Here is a 10,973-nt window from a genome sequence, read left to right as displayed (position 1 = left end):
AAGCCAGACATGGTGGTACACACCAGTTATCCCGGTACTTAGGAGGCTAAATCCTGGTACTTCCCACAATCCTTCCCACAAGTTCGAGCTCATAAGGGGCAAATTCATGAGACCATGTCTCAAAATAACTTGGTCAGGGTATAGCTTTGAACACAGCAGCCCTGTGTTCAATTCAGAGAGGTGGGCATGAGTGTGCTAGCCATCTATTGCTGCAGAGATTGCCACCAAGATTAGTGGCTTAATACAACAAGCATTTATTATGCTCACAATTTTTTAAAATATTTTTTTAAAATTGTAGATGGACAGAATACCTTTATTATTTATTTATTTATTTTTATGTGGTGCTAAGGATCGAACCCAGATCCTCACACATGATAGGCAAACACTCTGCTGCTGAGCCACAACCTCAGCCCTATGCTCACAATTTGTGAATGGAAGTCAGGAATCTGGAAGCAACTTAGTGGGGGAATTCAGCATCAGGATGTCTCAGGAGGCTGCAGTCACTTAACCTTCAGGTACTGTCGTCACCTGAAGGATTAATTGTTGGTGGTCCACTTCAGACATGGCCCCCTCACTCAGCTGTTGGCTGAGTCCTCAGTTCCTACCTGAAAGGTGGCACCAGATCTCAGTTCCTTGATATGTCTGCTCTTTAGGGCTCTTGACTGTCCTGTTGCACATCAGCTAATTTCCCCCAGAATAAGTAATCCAAGAAAGAGCAAGACAGAAACTAAAAGGTCTCTGGAACCTAACATTGGAGGCCAAACTCTGGAGGGTGGTGACAGACTGAGGAGATGGCCTGTGGGGAGGGCATAGGGGAGGAGAAGGGAAGCTGAGTGGGGCTGGCCAAGGAGGCTGAGGAGGCTGCGACAGTGGAGTCCGGGGTACTCAGGACAGACAGTATGGCCTCAAGAATTCAAGAGATGAGTTGAGCACTGAAGAGGGAAGACTGATTTGGGAACTTGGAGGGCACTGGTGACCTAGACAGGTCAGCTGCAGTGGAGTCACGGGGACAGAGGCAGCCTGACTGGAGTGGGTGGAGGAGTAGTGAGAAGTGAGGAAATGGAGACAGTGGCTACAGAAAACCTTTCCCAGAAATTCTGCTCCCAAAGAGGGCAGAGGTATGGGACAGTGGGCTCTCTCTGTGATGTGGACGGGGGGAGGTTAAAAGGCTGGGCTCAGTTTCTTCTGTGGAAAGTCTCCTGAGAACTGTGGAGGCTGTGTACCTAGGACTGCAGTCCTTCCAGCCCCAGGGAGGTCACTCTGTGCTGGACAGTGCGCCCTCTGGTGCTCAGTCATGGAGTGACAGTTACAAGGACTTGCAGTGGCCTGGGCAATGAGTTTTCTGCAAGACAGAGATCACTTTCTTACCAAATTTAAATTTGTGTTGGAATAAACTGCCAAAAAGCAACTAAAAATTGCATCAGCAAAGGCTGAGGTGGAAAGTCCTCCTCATCTGTCCTTAACACTTTCTGGTGTCTTCCACCTCCTCTTCTCATTCCTCCTTCTCTTCCCCTTCCTCCCTTGGCTCCTCTTTGCTTCCTTTTCCACTGTCCATTTCCTTCAGTCTGTACTGATGCTGCTCCAAGCCCAGGAACACCAAGGACAGCTGTGAGAACCTGGGAGAGAAGCATGGAGTGGCTTCTCCCTCAGAGTCCGCAGAGGGGGACAAAATTACTGTCAACTTTGTTTCAGATATCTGACCTCTACAATATGTGAGAAAATTTTTTGTACAGTTTAGGCCATGAAGCTTGTGAGAATTTGTTACAATATCTATAGGAGACTGTTAAAAGAAAACCTGAGACCATTTACATTAAACAGTTATTTTCAGGAACAGAAGAGATCTAGACCCTGGCAGCAGCCCATAACAAAGAAGAGCAGAATGCCCTCCCCCATGTACACGTTTTATTTATAAACAGAGAAAATGAAGTGACTTACAGAAACAACCCGATTGGCTGCAGTTGGCCTTTGCCTTATGAGGTACCATGCAATGGTGAATTTGCCTCATAGGGACATGGTCTGATTGGTTGGCAGCCTGTGATTGTCTGATGCCTAACTGCTGTGATTGACCGAGACTCAGATCCTTGGTTGAATCTGACAAAAATTAGAGGACCTGCTAGCAATACTTAATTATTTAAAATTCTAGAAAATTGAAACTAATATATTGTGACAAAAAATATATCAGTAATATAGCACGGTGCAGGATGAATTGATTTCAAAATGTCATGAGGAGGGCTGGAGATTTGGCTTAGTGGTAAAGCAATTGCCTAGCATGTGTGGGACACTGGGTTCTGTTCTCAGCACCACATATAAAAATAAATAATTGGGTCAAGGCCCATTAACAACTACAAAAAATTTTTTAAAAGGCATGTGGACTTGCATATGTTCACGTCTTGATTGTGGTAATGAGTTCATGGGTGTAATCCAATTGTACTCTTACATTATGTGCACTTTATTGTAAGTCAATTATATTCCCAAATCTGTCAATAAAAATATCAAAGGCAAGTGAAAAACTGAAGATTTAAAATGTATACAGTTTTCTACAGTGTATTCCTCTGCTTTCCGTCTTGCTTTGGCTACCTCTGGCTTCTCTGACATGTTTTCTTTTACTTATGGACAGGGTTAGCTCTATACTGTCCTAACCCTCTTGGCCACATTCATCCCCACTCCTCAGAATAAACTCAAAAACACTGCAAAACAAATCAGAAAAAAATAATCTCCATCTCTGGTCGGTTTTTCCTTTGGCTATTTTCTTCTCTAATTTTAGTTCCAAAATTCAAATAGTCTATACTCCTTTCCCTGTCTGAATATTGAACTTTTATTTTTTAACCACTGAACTATGGGTTAGTCAGCTCTTCCTTGCTATGACCAAGGTACCTGACAAAAAGAGAGAAAGAAAGGATTTATTTTGGCTCATGGTATCAGGGGATTCATTCCGTGTTCAGCAGCTTTGTTGCTCTGGGCCTGAGGNTTTGGGGGCCATCTTCAACTCAATATATCCAGTGACCTTACTTTACACATGAATTCACTGGGGTCCAGAGAGGCTAAGATTTATCCTGGGGTCACATATGTGATCAAAAGTGGAGTCAGCCTAGAGCCAGTCCCTCTGAATTGGATGCCAAGAACTTTTCTATTTATTTACTGATGCAGGAAATAGTTTTTGAGTTTTAATCTACTTTTTGGTTGTATTGGTACCTGGTACAATGGTCAAGGAGATGGACAATGTGCATTCCTTTAACCTCACGGAAGACACATTTTAGTGAGAAAAGATAGAAAAGGAACAACGGAAAGAAGGAAGAAAAAAGAGGAAAGGTGATTAAATATCACATTAACTACAGCCTGTGATCAGAATGTGAAAGAATTTAAACAGGGACTATGATAGAGTGTTGAGGGCAAAGGGCAAGTGAGAACTCTACGTGGATGATGAGGAAACCCCTCTGAGGAAGCAACCTTAAGATGAGACTCAAAAAATGAGAAGAAAACACACTAAACTAATTGAATGCCTTCATCTTACTTATCCTCACAGAAACCCTATATCATAGACAACATAACTTCAAACATAAAAAAAAAATTAAATCAGAAACCAGAGTTTTGGCTTAAAAAGGCTACAGAATCATTCTTCTCCATTGTATTAGAATTCTACCATGTATGAACTTTTTGAGGGGATGGGCGGATTCTGAAATACAAGATGAAAGCAGTGCAAAAAGTAGTATTTATTTCAACCTTGCAAGGATCCCAGGCAATGGGGGTGATGTCTTTAATAGAAGAAGCCCCTTTGTGGTGGATGCTTCTGATGGTAATTGGCCCCAGTGTCCCCCACATGAGATTATACTCTGATGACAAAAGAAGAAAGTGAAGAAACAGACCTTTCCTAGGATACCAAAATAGCATAACTAGAAATTTTATTCCCTGGTCTCCAGTGACATCCACTCCTGAGTCATGACAGGACCATGGACACAGGTGGGCATACAAGTCGCTTAGTTTGGTTTCTGAAAGTGAAGCAAACTGCAAGATGAGCAGCTATATGATATGGCTCCTATCACAGATTACTACAAACTACATGTTTGAGAAATTACTTGGGAATCTTTTGACACTCCCAAATTGATCTATGTGTGCTTTCAATTGGAAAAGCAAAGTAAAGCCAAATAAAATACACTGGTATTTTTTTAAAAAGAAAATAAAACGAAATAGCAAATTAACTATGGGTTCTCTTAGAGAAAGTAGTTCTCAGGTTACCTAGCAAACAACTCAATTTAAAAAAATAAAAAATCTTATGATAGCTCTGTTGCCACACTGGGGTGTACTCTCCTACTCCTTTTGTGTGTTCTCTCTCTCTCTCTTTCTCTCTCTCTATTTCTGGGCAGCATGCTGCCTTTCTTGTCCTTCAAATATAAACACCAGAAAATTAGCTAGATATTCTCTAAATCAGAAGATTCCTTTGGCTCAAGAAAGGTAAAAAACTTTTCCCCCCCCCTGCTTTCTCAACTGAGCTAAATTATACTACATGCTAAAAAACAAAATGAAAGAAAAACTAAAATATGCTTCTAAAAGTTCCCTTGACACTCCTTTCACAATTTAAAATTTGAGCCCATAAAGTTTTAAAAGTCTTTTCTTAATTTTACTTTGTTTCATTTGCCAAGCCCAATTTATGTATTTTAAATTACAGGACCTAGATATGACTATGAGCTTCACAGACAAAAACTATAAAATCTATTTCTGTTCATGCATTTGTGTCTATATATGTTTGTTCTATAAATGTGGGACTTTTTTCTACCACTGATATATAAATGCTGTATTTTAATTAATTTAAGCAAATTAACTCAGCACTTATAATAAACAAAAATTATCCTCTAAAAAAATTCATATACAGTAATTAATCCAAATCACTTTTGTTCATATGAGTTAATAAATCTTTGGTAAATAAAGCCAGTTTTGAAATAGTTAGGAAAATAAAATAAAAATATGTTCAAATTTGTTAGCATTTAAATATAATGGACATTTTTGCTTTGGTCTGCCGGTCAAACAAGTTATTGTCTCTGCTAGATGTAAGGCCATAATATAGCTGCTACTTTGATATTTCTGATGCTTGCTTGTCTTGTCAGTGAGTTAAAGCTGTAAGAGCCGGCTGTTGGGATCCCAAAGCCTTGCACATATCTTATTTTGAACTGTCTTCAGTTTGAAGCCTCTGGATTCTAAGGTCTAGTAGGCAGGTGGCCATGGTAAAATCTGGGGACATGTGTGTGTGTGTCTGAAACTCCTGGACCTCCAGCTACAAGGCAAAGCTAAACAAATAGGGCTTATTCTCCCTGGCTGGGTTCTGCCTGCTGGCCATTGTGGAAGGGGTCAGAGCCCACAGGCATTCACAGCTGCCTGTCTTCTGTCCTAGGTTCTACACGCAGTATATAAATCAAAGGACCGGGACCAGAAAGACCCTGTTTCATAGCTGCCCTGAGAGCCATATAGGTGCTTGGGACATCACCTAACTAGGGAGAAGGAGGTATTGGGAAGGATACTGTGTCTGATGTCTCAGAGGCCTTGGTTAAGATAAGGTTAGCTAAAGCCAGGCATGGTGGTGCATGCCTATAATCACCTGGGGAGGCTGAGGCAGGAGGATTGCAAGTTCAAGGCCAGTGTCAGCAACTTAGTGTGGCCCTAAGCAACTGAGTAACCCTTTCTCAAAATAGGGATTAGGTTGTGACTCAGTGGTTAAGTACTCCTGGGCTCACTTCCCTGTACAAACAAACTTTTTTAAAGACAAGGCTGAGGGTGGGGTTGTGGCTCAGTGGTAGAGCGCTTGTTTACCACTGAGTTCTATTCTCAGCACCACATTAAAAAAAAAAAAAAGTTTTAATGGTCCATTGACAAGTAAACAATATTTTAAAAAATAAATAAGACAAGGCTGGCTGAGTCAAGGTTAACTTAGTTTTGCTTTAAAAAATTAAATAAATAAAATAGCAGCTAAGAGCTGAGACAATAATTAGTCTTCTTCTTTGCAAATGATTCAGACACAATTATTAAAATGAAGTAAATCAAATGTGATATCAAAGTAACGGAATAAAAATATGAAAACCAACTATTTCACAATAATAATTATTAATATTATATCTACTAAAATTAATTTCAAAAATCTTTTATTAAATTAGTCTTAAAGTTATACTATTTGACAGATATTTATAAAATGATGAAGTCATTTCTAAGTAAGATAAAATACAAAAACATTAATTACTAATTATAAAACTTGGTTCATATATTTTGACATCTTGTTTCTACATGGTATAGGAATGTTAAATATATAAATCTATTAATAATCATAAGAAATTGAGAAAACGTATCTTTCCTAGAAGTTATAAAATGGTAAATGCTGATATAGGACAACTCTCAGTGCTTCTTAGTTTTCAATAAAAATTAAGGTTGCTAAAAATTTTAAAGTCTAATAAACACATGCAATTCTCTATGCAAGGAATACAAAAAATAAGTTGTTTTATAAATAATTATAAACACATAAAATATGTTCTTTTGCTAGAAAGACAAAGTTTCTCTAAATTCAGAGATTTTAAGTAAATTTAGTAAAAGATATAAAAACCAGACAGAAAGGAACTAGTAAGTAGTGGGGAAAGATGCGAAGAATGGTGTGAATATGAGGATATATTTTTGGTATAGAAACTTAAAAAGAGAAAAAGAAATTTATCTGTTGTATGAGAAAGAATTTTGTGATTGAGTAAAATTTTTATCTGACAGTTGAATGACTAGATTGCTCCAGAATTAAAAATATATGTGCAATATAGAACTAAAGATTTAAGCAAGTCATGAATAGTTTGTAAATGAAAAATCTTATTAATGAAAAGTTGTATGTGATCAAGTTAGCTATAATTAAAAAAAAAACTTTTTTATAAATTTGTCTAAAAGCTAGGCATCCACAAAGTTGAAAACAAAATTTAGTTCCCTGTGTTTAAAGCAGTAGGGTTTCTTAAAATAGTGATCTGTTCTTAATAAAAAGTTGCAAGATATTTGGTTTTTAATTCCAAAATCTGCTTTTTAAAAAAAATTCAACCATTTTCTGAATTTGTCTTTTCCTTTGTACAATATGCATTTTTAAATTTTTAAAATTAGTTATACATGACAGTAGAATGCATTTATGCACTTTGATATGTCATACATAAATTAGGTATGTAATCACTTTTCTGATTGTACATGTTGTAGAATCACATTAGTCATGGACTCATATATGGAATGATGTCTGTTTCATTCTACTATCCTTCCTACCCATATTCCCTCACCTCCCTTCACTCTCCTCTACTTAATCTAAAGTAACTCTATTCTTCCCCACATTGTGAATTAGCATCCTCATCTCAGAGAAAATATTCGGCCTTTGCTTTTTTGAAATTGGCTTATTTGGCTTAGCATAATTTTCTCCAACTCCATCCATTTACTGGCAAATGTCATAATTTCATTCTTTTTTAAAGCTGAGTAATATTCCATCAAATGGAACCACCATTTAGCCAAGCTATTCCACTCTTCAGTTTATACCCAAAGGACTTAAAATCAGCATACTACAGTGATGCAACCATGTCAAAGTTTATAGCAGCTCAATTAATAACAGCTAAACTATGGAACCAACCTAGGTGCCCTTCAATAGATGAATGGGTACAATATGCAATTAGGCATGACTCCCTCAACTCTTTGGTTGGCTCCTAAAACATATTATTTTTCCCAGTTCTGATTCTGCTGTTAGGGCCCAAAGTTAAAAATGTTTATCTAACAGTCATGTATTCCCTGCACCAAGGACTAGTTTGACACCCTAGGGACCTAAACTGCTTCCCTGCAGGAGAAACAATCACAACACAGGATTTTCTTTACCTTTTGATAACTAACATAAAAAGTACAGATTTTGTGTTTTGTCAAGATGTTTTTTTGTTTGTTTTTTGTTTTTTGCTATCTTAATTAAATTTTGATTACTTTAAAAAAGAAAAGAAAACCTGGGCCTTCAAAGAATAAAGAATTTTAATCTATTTGTTTAAAGTGGTGATCACTTTATAGGTGGTTAAATCTGGTTTATTAATCACAGTGACTAAATAAATAGCTATTATTCCCACAGTGACCTATAATCTTATTCTGATCAAGTGTTTTAAACCCTTAATATATGACATACTTCCACAAATCAGATTCTAAAATTAGATCTTTTGGGATTCAAAAGAACTTTAAACATTCCATAAGACCCTTGGAAGGCTGAGAAAACATAAACGAGCTTGTTTAATTTGTTATGTTACATGGAAAAATGGATGTTAAAAATGGTGTTTAGCCTTCTTTACGTCATATTTGCATAACTGTGTTATTACCATGTTTATTAGTATTGGTTTGTAGGTTTTCTCATTGGATGGAAGCCTTTCCTTATAGATGAGCTACTGTTATGGAAGTTAGTAAAGTGCATATAAAATGATAATCATTCCAAATTGGGAGATTATGCAGTGATAACAGTCCTTATTTTGACAAATATCTGTAGAATCTGACCAATTCTAGAGCATTTATGTTATAGACACTCAATTGGTAAAATGTATATACTCTTACACTGCCATAGCCCAGAGCTCTTCCCATAATTGTGTCTAAATAAAGGCCTATCTCCACAGGAGAAACAATCTTTCTCCATTTAAAATCATGACAAAAACCCTATGCACTTTGTCCTGTAGCCTTGTATTCTTAAATCACACAAGGGGGAATTCTTGTATATTGTCAAGAGCTCATCAAGGTTGTTGATAAAAATATGTACAAAACACTAGAAAAACTAGGGATAACAGGAACTTACCTCAACATTGTAAAAGCTATCTATACTAAGCCTCAGGCTAGCATCATTCTAAACGGAGAAAAATTCAAGGCATTCCCTCTAAAATCTGGAACAAGACAGGGATGCCCTCTCTCACCACTTCTATTTAACATAGTTCTCAAAACACTGGCCAGAGCAATCAGACAGACGAAAGAAATAAAGATAGGAAAAGAAGAACTTAAATTAGCACTATTTGCACATGATATGATCCTATACCTAGCAGACCCAAAAGGTTCTACCAAGAAACTTCTAGAGCTAGTAAATGAATTCAGCAAAGTGGCAGGATATAAAATCAACACACATAAATCAAAGGCATTCCTGTATATCAGTGACAAATCCTCTGAAATGGAAATGAGGACAACCACCCCATTCACAATATCCTAAAAAAAAAATAAATTAAATACTTGGGAATCAATCTAACAAAAGAGATGAAAGATTTATACAATGAAAACTACAGCACCTTAAAGAGAGAAATAGAAGAAGACCTTAGAAGATGGAAAGATATACCTTGTTCATGGACAGGCAGAACTAACATCATCAAAATGGCGATATTACCAAAAGTACTCTATAGGTTTAATGCAATGCCAATCAAAATCCCAACAGCATTTCTTGCAGAAATAGAAAAAGCAATTATGAAATTCATCTGGAAAAATAAAAGACCCAGAATAGCAAAAGCAATTCTAAGCAGGAAGAGTGAAACAAGCGGTATAGCGATACCAGACTTTATACTACAGAGCAATAGTAACAAAAACAGCATGGTACTGGTACCAAAACAGGCGGGTGGACCAATGGTACAGAATAGAGGACACAGAGACCAATCCACAAAATTACAACTACCTTATATTAGACAAAGGTGCTAAAAGCATGCAATGGAGAAAGGATAGCATCTTCAACAAATGGTGCTGGGAAAACTGGAAATCCATATGCAACAAAATGAAATTGAATCCCTTTCTCTCATCATACACAAAAGTTAACTCAAATTCAAGGAGCTAGGAATCAAACCAGAAACTCTGCATCTAATAGAAGAAAAAGTTGGCTCTAATCTCCATCTAGTGGGGTCGGCTCCAAATTCCTTAACAGGACACCTATAGCACAAGAGTTAAAATCAAGAATCAACAAATGGGACATACTCAAACTAAAAAGTTTTTTCTCAGCAAGAGAAACAATAAGAGAGGTAAATGGGGAGCCTACATCCTGGGAACAAATTTTTACTCCTCACACTTCAGATACAGCCCTAATCTCTAGAGTATACAAAGAACTCAAAAAATTAAACAATAAGAAAACAAATAACCCAATCAACAAATGGGCCAAGGATCTGAACAGACACTTCTCAGAGGAGGACATATAATCAATCAACAAATACAGAAAAAAATGCTCACCATCTCTAGCAGTCAGAGAAATGCAAATTAAAACCACTCTAAGATACCATCTCACTCCAGTAAGAATGGCAGCCATTATGAAGTCAAACAACAAGTGCTGGCGAGGATGTGGCAAAAAGGGTACTCTTGTACATTGCTGGTGGGACTGCAAACTGGTGCGGCCAATTTGGAAAGCAGTATGGAGATTTCTGGGAAAGCTGGGAATGGAACTACCATTCAACCCAGCTATTCCCCTTCTTGGACTATTCCCCAAAGACCTAAAAAGAGCATACTACATGAATACAGCTACATCAATGTTCATAGCAGCACAATTCACAATAGCAAGACTGTGGAACCAACCTAGATGCCCTTCAATAGATGAATGGATAAAAAAAAATGTGACATTTATACACAATGGAATTACTCAGCACTAAAAAAATAACAAAATCATGGCATTTTCAGGGAAATGGATGGCATTAGAGCAGATTATGCTAAGTGAAGTTAGCCAATCCCTAAAAAATGCCGAATGTCTTCTTTGATATGAGGGGGGGCAACTCAAAACAGAGCAGGGAGGAAGAACATGAGAAGAAGATTATCATTAAACAGGGACGAGAGGTGGGAGGGAATGGGAGAGAGAAGGGGAATTGCATGGAAGATGGAAGGAGACCCTCATTGTTATACAAAATTACATATAAGAGGAAGTGAGGGGGAAGGGAAAAAAAGAGAAAGAGAAATGAAGTACAGTAGATGGGGTAGAGAGAGAGAGATGGGAGGGGAGGGGAGGGGAGGGGGGATAGTAG

General features: G+C 37.5%; 1 protein-coding gene across 1 annotated transcript in view; it reads left to right on the top strand.

Moving 5' to 3' along the window:
• Positions 1-4,428: 4,428 nt before the first annotated feature.
• Positions 4,429-10,973, top strand: part of LOC107143997 (glutathione S-transferase alpha-3-like) — a 26,766-nt gene continuing 20,221 nt past the window's right edge. The window contains exons 1-2 of the mRNA XM_048805471.1: positions 4,429-4,449; positions 9,986-9,989. The gene's annotated coding sequence lies outside the window, so the exon portion shown is untranslated. The remainder of the gene's footprint in view (positions 4,450-9,985; positions 9,990-10,973) is intronic.

The sequence above is a fragment of the Marmota marmota genome, unplaced genomic scaffold (assembly GCF_001458135.2).
Source record: "Marmota marmota marmota unplaced genomic scaffold, marMar, whole genome shotgun sequence".
Lineage (NCBI taxonomy): Eukaryota > Metazoa > Chordata > Mammalia > Rodentia > Sciuridae > Marmota > Marmota marmota.
The sequence above is the reverse complement of the archived record's forward strand: the minus strand, read 5'-3'. Positions and strand labels throughout refer to the sequence as shown.